Consider the following 9,232-nt stretch of genomic DNA (forward strand, 5'->3'; position numbering starts at 1 on the left):
AAATAAAATTTTTAAAAATTATGTGTTGAATCAGGCATGGTTGCACATGGTGCCAGTATGTGGAAGGCAGAGGTAAGGGGATCTCTTCAAGATTGAGGCCAGCCTGGTCTACATACAGAGTTTCAGGCCCAGGGCTACAGGGAGACCTTGTCTCAAAACAAAACATAACAAACATATACATATATATTGCATGGGCATTAAGGAAGACATAAGGAAAGGATGATACTAGACTCCCTAGAGCAGACACAAGCTTCTCAGGAGAGAATCTCATAAATTCTTTGGTTTTGGAGACAGGGTCCTGCTATGTGGCCCAGGTTGTCCTTAAGTTCTTGATCTTCCTGCTTCAATTTTCTGAGTGCTGGGCTTACAGGCATGCACCACCAGGCCTAGCTCTCTTATAACTTTCATAACCTCACATACCAGTTTTGTTTTGTTTTCTATACGCCTTGAGATTTGTACTGGATACTGTCAGCTGTAGCTTGACACACCTGGAAAGAGGGAAGCTTAATTGGGGAATTTCCTTTATCAGATTGGCCTGTGAGCTTGTCTGTGACACATTTTCTTGATTGTTGAGTGATGTGGGGAGGGTCCAGCCCATTGTGGATGGTGCCAACCCTGGACGGTTGGTCCTGTATTGTATAAGTAAGCAGGCTGAACACAGGCTAAGGGAGCAAGCCAGTAAGTAGCATTCCTCCATGGTCTGTGCTTCAGCTCCTACCTCCAGGTTCCTGTCTTTCTTAAATTCCTGCTGTGGCTTCCCTCCATGACAGACCAGAGTTTAAGGTGAAATAAACCTTTCCTCCTCCAAGTTGACCAAAAGGTCAGTGTTTTATTCCAGCAATAGAAAGTAACTAGGACAAGCTGGGCGTGGTGGCACACGCCTTTAATCCCAGCACTCAGGAGGCAACTAGGACAATTTTGGGGGGCTGGAGAGATGGCTCAGTAGTTAAGAGCACTGACTGCTCTTGCAGAGAACCCGGGTTCAAGTCCCAGCACCCACATGGCAGCTAGCAACCATCCTTAACTCCAGTTCCAGGGGAATCCAAAGCCCTCTTCTGAACTCTCTGAGCAATGCACAACACAGGTGCACTTACATACATGCAGGCAATACACTCATACATCTAAAATAAAAAAATAAATTTTTTTTTGGTCTTTTTGAGATAGGGTCTCCCTGTAGCCCCAGCTGTCCTGGATTCACCATGGAGACCAGGCTGGCCTTGAACTCACAGAGATCCACCTGCCTCTGCCTCCCGGGTGCTGGGATTAAAGGCGTGCGCCACCACGCCCAGCCAAAATATTTTTTTTTAAAAAAAGAAAATAACTAGGACAATTTCCCATGTACAAAAATGTCTTCTCTAAACAAAATGTTTTTATTTCTTCCTTTCAAAAGCAGGAAGACAACTCTACATTAGAAAGCCAAAAGTCAGTGTACCTTTTTTTTTCTTTTGCACCCTCAGACATTTGTAGACCGGTTCTGGAGGAGGAAGCATATCACAAAGATGTCAACTCAGATCAGGGAAGATAAGATGAAATCACTTTGGTTCCAACACTTGAGAACACTTGGCTTCAACATGTGATTAGCAGAAAAACACCTCAAGCTACGTGTCACTCCAGAGAGGACATGTATATCAGAAGACTTCACAGGCGTGCGTGCACGTGGCTGTGTTTCCAGGCTTTCTTGGTTGATCAGGTTTGAATACAGGGTGATTCAACCAGGGAGCATTGTTCCAACTTGCTTGGTCTTGGTCCATCCTGAAAAGTTACTAGTTGGCTCACCTTATCACTAATGTACAGATGAAGTGGATGCAGGAGTAGGGATTATAACAGTTTTCACTGGAGGTAATCACAGATTCGCTGTGACAGTCTCTGTAGGGATTGTCTGAGACCTGCCGAGCTCCAGGGTCAATAGCCAAAGTCTTAAACAAAGGAGCTGGGGAGGCAGGCAGGCCACAGCTCAGGAAGGAGAGCTCTAGAATAATCAAGCATAGTGGTGTAAAACTGTGATCACAGCACTTAGGAGAGGGAGGAAGCAGGAGGATCAAGAGTTTAAGGTCAGGCTACACTACAGGAGACCCTGTCTAAAAAAAAAAAAAAAAAAAAAGCGGGCACATGCCTTTAATCCCAGCACTTGAGAGGCAGAGGCAGGCGGATCTCTGTGAGTTCAAGGCCACCCTGGTCTACATAGTAAGTTCCAGGACAGCTGGGGCTACAGGGAGACCCTGTCTTAAAAAAGAAAGAAAAAAGCCCATGTTCTTATTCATGAAATAAAAGGTGAACTAGGCTTGTGAGCTGTATTGGGCCCCTTGCTTCTGAGGCAGGACCTTTCAGATGACCCATCCACGCAAACTGCTTCTCCTTTCCTTCTTGGAAGCAGCATTTCTGTGTGGACACTGTTGGGGAGGGCTGAGAAGGCCTGACTGCAACACATCTTCAAGTCCCACCCAGCTGTAGCATGTTGTCACTGCACCTCCAATAAATCAACAGCACACTGCACAGAGGCTGCCAGAGAAACACACTGAATCCCCAACAGAAACAGCCATCTTTCCACAGGGTGCATTCAAAGAATATCGAGATGGTGAAAATTAAATACATTCTGAAGAAGGTCTTCTTAGCAAAATATGCTTTCTGTAGCAAACTCAAATGAATGTTGAGGTTTCATATGTTCTGCAGCAACATAGTTGAGAAAGAGAGAATTTGGATCTGAAGGTAAAACTCACAGAATCCTAAAAATGCCACCACAAAATACATAACACATCCAGAAATAGTATAAAAAATAGATTCAAAGGGCTAAGGAGATGGCTCAATGGGTAAGAGAGCTTGTTTTACAAGCATGAGGACTGAGTTCAAATCCCCAGCACCTACATATAAAGTTAGGCATGGTTGTGTGTGTCTGTAATACAAACAGAGAGTGGATCCTGGGAGCTCGCTGACTAATCAGCCTGGCTGAAAGTGAGCTTCCGTTCAGTGAGAGATCCTGTCTCAAGCTGATGAGGCAGAAGGCAACAGAGGAAGACAGCATCCTGCTCTGCCTCTGTATTGCAGCTCCACACACACTACATATACCACACAACGCACACATATCCACATACCACACATCACATACACCTGCACATTCAATGTGCATGCACTACACACACTATACATATCATACGATACTACACACACTACACATATCATACAACACGCACAAATACACACACTGTGGTGGATAGCTTTACTTGTCAACTTGACACACTTGGGTAGTGGGAGCCTCAATTGGGGAATTGCCTTCATTGGACTGGCATGATTTTTTAGTGATGTGGGAGGGTCCATCCCACTGAGGGCGGTGCCACCCCTGGGCAGATTATTCTATATTGTATAAGAAAGCAGGCTGGGGCTGGAGAGATGGCTCAGCGGTTAAGAGCACTGACTGCTCTTGCAGAGGACCTGGGTTCAATTCCCAGCGCCCACATGGCAGCTACGAACTGTCCTTAACTCCAGTTCCAGGGGAATCTGAAGCCCTCTTCTGACCTCCGTGGCATTGCATGTCACGGGTGCACTCACATACGTGTAGGCAATACATTCATACAAATAAAATAATAATAATAATAAATTTTTTAAAAATTTTAAAAAAAGAAAGCAGGCTGAGCATGGGCCAGGGGAGCAGCCAGTAAGCAGCGTTCCTCCACGGGCTGTGCTTCAGCTCCTGCCTCCAGGTCCCTGCCCTGAGTTCCTGCCTTGGGCTCCCTCAGTGATGAACTGTGACCTGGGAGATGTGAGATAAAATAAACCCTTTTCTTCCCAAGTTGGTATTGGCCAGAGTATTTTATCACAGAAATGGAGAAACAAGCTAAAACACATATCAAACACCACATACACACACCTGCATATTCAGTGTGCATTCACAATATATAGTACACACATCACACATACTACATACTTCACACACCACACAACATACACAGACACACACCACACACCACACACCTACACTACATACCACATATACACACACTACACACACCATACCATACATATATACTACACACCATATATACATATACATACCACATACCATACACATATACTACACATCACATACACTATACGTATATACACTACATACCCACACACCCCAAAAATACATTAAAAATGTAAAATCAAAATATTTTTCTGGGCATGGTGGCTCATGCCTATAATCCCATCACTCAAGAGGCTGAGGCAGGAGGATTGCTGTGAGTTGGAGATCCATGTAGTCCACAATGTGAGACCCTGTCTCAAAAAAATTCAAGAGCCAAAAGGATGGCTCAGTGGGTAAAGATACTTTCTGCCAAGCATGATTACCTAAGTTTGATCCCGGGGATCATGTAAAGAGAGAATTGACTCCTGCAAGCTGTCCTCTGATCTCTGATCTCCACTCAATATATACGAATAAATTGCTTAAAATATTTTTAAAATTTAAAGACTGAACTGGTGGTACATGCCTGTAGACCTTATACTTGGGAGACTAAGATAGAAAGACAGTAAATTCAAGATCAGCCTCTGCTACATAGCAAAGTTCTAGGCCAATCTAGGCTACACAGCAAGATTCTGTCCTTAAAAAAAATGCAGGGCTGGGCGTGGTGGTGCATGCCTTTAATCTCAGCACTCAGGAGGCAGAGGCAGGCAGATTTCTGTGAATTCAAGGACAACCTGGTCTACATAGGGAGCTTCAGGCCTTCTGGGGCTATAGGGAGACCCTGTCTCAAAATGACCAAAAAGAAAAAAAAATTAAATGCAGCCTGGAGAGATGGCTTAGCAACTTAGAAAACTTGCTGTTCTTGCAGAGGACCCAGCTTCAAATTCCACCACTCACATAGCAGTTAATGACCCTCTGTAACTCCAGTTCCAGGGGGTCTGATCACTGTCTTCTGGCATCTGCAAGATTGCATGACACAGGTATACTTACATACAAGCAGGAAAAACACACACATAAAATAAAATAAATAAAATATATTTTTTTAAAATTAAATGCGGGCTGGAGTGATGGCTCCGCAGTTAAGAGAACATACAGAAGACCCAAGCCTGGTGTCCAGCACCCACATCAGGTTGCTCACAACTGCCTGTAATTCCAACTCCAGAAGAATCCAGCACCTCTGGCCTCTGCAGGCACCTGCACTGACATGCACACACACCCCCACATGCACATAAAAATAAAATCTTTTTAAAAGATTTTATTGCTGGGTGTGGTGGCGCACACCTTTAATCCCAGAACTTGGGAGGCAGAGATAGGAGGATCTTTGTGAGTCTGAGACCAGCCTGGTCTACATAGTGAGTTCCAGGACAGCTAGGGCTACAAGGAGATCCTGTCTCAAAAAAAGACAAAAAAAATAATTTATTATTTTCATTTTATGTAAATGAGTATATTGCCTGCACGTATGTAAGTGCACCCACGTTGTGCAATGCCCTTGGAGGTCAGAAGTGGGTGTTGGATTCCCCTGGAACTGGAGTCATGGACAATTGTTAGCCATCATGTGGGTGCTGGGAATTGAACTCAGATCCTCTGCAGGAGCAGCCAGTGCTCTTAACCACTGAGCCATTTCTCCAGCCTCCAAAATAAAATCTTTTTAAAAATTAAATGTGCCAGGGCTGGAGAGATGACTCAGTGGTTAAGAGTACTGGCTACTCTTGCAGAAGACTTGGGTTTGAGTCCAAGCACCGACATGATGATTAACATGTAACTACAGTTCCAGGAGACCTGAGGACACTCTCTTTTGGCCTCCGCAGGCATGAGTATACTTACATACATGCAGGCAAAACACTCATACACATAAAATGAAAATAAAATAAATAAAAGTGCCTTTATTCTCTGATAGGTATAAAGGTATCAAAATACTATCCTTGCTGGGCATCATGGGATATGCCTAAAGTTTCAGCTTTCAGGAGGCTAAGACAGAAGAACTGAGTTCTAGACAGTCCTCAGCCACATAGCAAGACAGACCCTGTCTCAAAACAAACAAATCCAAAATCCTTTATTTTAAAACTATAGATGGATTTTTTTCACAGAGACACTGGTGACAGACATTTACCCCATCATTCAATTGATTGCTGAAAGGATATCCTCAAACTCATACTTAGGATAAATTTTTTTACTTAAAATCAATTTTGTTGTTCATTTGTTTTGTTTTTAACAGTCTTGTATGTAATTTGAATTTTCCTGGAACTCCCAATCCTCCTGCCTCAGCCTCTACAGTGCTAGAATTGACATGTATGTGGCACCTCGTCTGGTTTTTGCTACCTAAAAAAAGATCCTGGGGGCCAAAGAGATGACTGCCATTAAGTGTATTAAGTGTGCAAGTCTGGTTCCCAGCACTCACATCTGGCAGTTCATACCCACCTATAACTTCAGCTCCAGGAGATTGATGCCCTTTCTGGAATCTTTGAGCACTAGCACATGCACACACATACACACACACACACACACACACACACACACACACACATAAATAAAAAGAAAAAAATCTTTAAAAATAAGTTCTGGCCAGACATGGTGGTGCACGCCTTTAATCCAAGTATTTGGGAGTTAGAGGCAAGGCAGATCTCTGTGAGTTTAAGGCTAGCCTGGTCTGCATAGTGAGTTCCAAGCTAGCTGGGACCACAAGAGAGGCTGTCTTTAAAAGATGAAAAAAAAAAATGTTCTTAAATGCCTATCAGTCAGGCATAATGGCACATGCCTGTAATCCTTGCACTTGGCAACTTGGCAGGCAGAGGCAGGAGTATCAGGAGTTCAAGGTCATCCTTGTCCACACAGTGAGCTGAAGGCCAGCCTAAGCTACAAGAGACCGTCTCAAAAAGAAGGAAAAAAAGCATTCTCTGGAGCAGTGGACATGCATATAATAACTTAAGGATGTCCTAAAAGTGAAGATTTCAGATTCAGGTCTGAGGAGGCACCTGAGATGAAATGGTTTTGGGGAGACCCTTGGAGATGCTGATGCTGCTGCTGGTCCAGAAGCTCAGCACCCCCAGCATGGCTCCTTAGCCCCACCCTAGGCTTCCTAACTTAAAAGGCCTGGGTGGAATATACAACACTAGCCTTCTAGCATCTTCCTAGGTGATGATGATGCCTTCCTGGGATCACACTTAGAACCATTGCTGTCCAGGAGAGATTCCAGACTGTAAGAATAAAAACCTGGGATTAGCCTTGCTTTTTTACCAACTGGCCCAATGACTCTGTCAGGCAGGAATGCATTCATCTGCAATCAACAAAATGCCCTATTAACAGTAGCTTAAGCAAACAGCACACTGTGCCTTGTTTTTCATACTTGTTAAGTCCAGGAAGTCAGCAAGAACATGTGGTCTGCTAGAGTTTGGATCTTGAATGTTCCCTAAAGGCGTGTATGTGAAAGCCTGGTCCCCTGAGTGCACTGTTGGAAAGTAGTAGGGTCATTAAGATTAGGGTTAATAAACCCGAGAGAGACATGCCTCAGTGGGTGAGAGAGCTTGTCCTGCAAGCTTGACAACTTGAGTTCAATTCCTGGAACTTATAGAGGAGGAAGAAAGAAAATTGACTTCTTTTTTTTTTTTTTTTTTTTTTTTTTTTTTTGTCTTTTTGAGACAGGGTCTCTGTGTAGTCCCAGCTGGCTTGGAATTCACTATGTAGACCAGGCTGGCCTTGACTCACAAAGATCTGCCTGCCTCTGCCTCCCAAGTGCTGGGATTAAAGGCATGTGCCACCAAACCTGGCTGAGAAAACTGACTTCTAAAAGTTGTCCTCTGACTTTCACATGTGTGCCATGGCATAACACACCCTCACTCACAGACAATAATTAATTAATTAATTAATTAAAGCAAAATAAAAGTATGTAGGAAAACTGAACCAGGCCTTGTAGTTTAAGGCCTGTAATCTTAGCACTTGGGAGGTGGAGACACAGGATAACTTCAAAACCATCCTTAGCTACATAGCAAGTTTGAGAACCTATGCTATGTAAGACCCTGTCTCCAAAAAAACAAAAAAGGAGCTGGAGATGTAGCTCAGTGCTCAGTTAATAAATTGCCTGCCCTAGAATGCACGAAACCCTAGGTTTGATCCCTAGCACCAAGTGAAAACTAGATGTGGTGGTGAACACTTATAATCCTAGTACTAAGTAGTGGAGGCAGGAGATCCGAAGTTCAATACTGTCTGGCTATATAGTAAGATTCAAGCCTCCCTTGGCTACATGAGACCCTGTCTTTTTTCTTTCTTTTTTTTTTTTTTCTTTTTTCCTTGGTCTTTTTGAGACAGGGTCTCCCTGTAGCACCAGCTATCCTGGAACTCACTATGTGGACCAGGCTGGCTTTGAACTCAGAGAGATCCACCTGCCTCTGCCTCCCAAGTGCTGGGATTAAAGGTGTGCACCACCATGCTCAGCCTCCGAGACCTGTCTTTTAAAAATGTATTTATATTTTATTTATTATTTTTATTTTATGTGTATGAGTATTTTCCCTGGGTGTATGTAAGTGCACCCATGTCGTGCAGTGGCCTCGGAGGTCAGAAGAGGGCGACAGATCTCCCGGAACTAAAGTTTATAGCACACTATTAGCTGTAACTGCTGAGCCATCTCTCCAGCCCCTGAGACCCTGTCTTAATAAAATAAAAAGACTAGAGTCACATCTTGACATGATTACTTGTCCTGGTGTGCCAGAGTTCTCAAAGAGGATCTGCTGGTCTTGGTTCACTGGTCGGGGCAGTCAGTACCCCTATTGGTGCCCTGATCAGAAACATCCTACCTGAATCTAGAGAGTCTGGATGGCAGCCTCCTTACTCAAGCTTGTCAGGGAGTTGGTACCTACTGTATTGTGCTATAAATCTTGTTCTTTTCTTTGAGGGCTACTACAAAGTTCTGGGGAAGGGAAAGCTCCCTAAGCAGCCTGTGATTGTGAAGGCCAAATTCATTAGCAGATGAGCTGAGAAGATTATGGGTGCTGGGGGCACCTGTGTCCTGGTGGCTTGAAGCCACACAGGGAGGTTCATTAAATGCTAACATTGCTTTAAAAAAAAAAAAAAAAAGCCAGGGCTGGACATGCCTTTAATCCCAGCACTTGGGAGGCAGAGGCAGGCAGATCTCTGTGAGTTCAAGGCCAGCCTGGTCTACATAGTGAGTTCCAGGACAGCTGGGGCTACAGAGAGACCCTGTCTCAAAAAGAACAAGAAAAAAAAAAAATGTCAGGGCTGATAGGAAGTCATTAGGGCATGGAGGTACGCTCTTGAAAGGGAATGTGGGAACCTGGCTCCTTC

At 44.0% G+C, this 9,232-nt stretch overlaps 1 non-coding gene across 1 annotated transcript; it reads left to right on the forward strand.

The window, feature by feature from the left end:
- The first annotated feature begins 8,592 nt into the window (after window positions 1-8,592).
- Window positions 8,593-8,721, forward strand: LOC115070711. The gene has a single exon (XR_003849859.1). It is a non-coding gene; the product is annotated as a small nucleolar RNA SNORA3/SNORA45 family (small nucleolar RNA).
- Window positions 8,722-9,232: the final 511 nt, after the last annotated feature.

The sequence above is a fragment of the Nannospalax galili genome, unplaced genomic scaffold, assembly GCF_000622305.1.
Source record: "Nannospalax galili isolate Female #2095 unplaced genomic scaffold, S.galili_v1.0 scaffold137, whole genome shotgun sequence".
NCBI lineage: Eukaryota > Metazoa > Chordata > Mammalia > Rodentia > Spalacidae > Nannospalax > Nannospalax galili.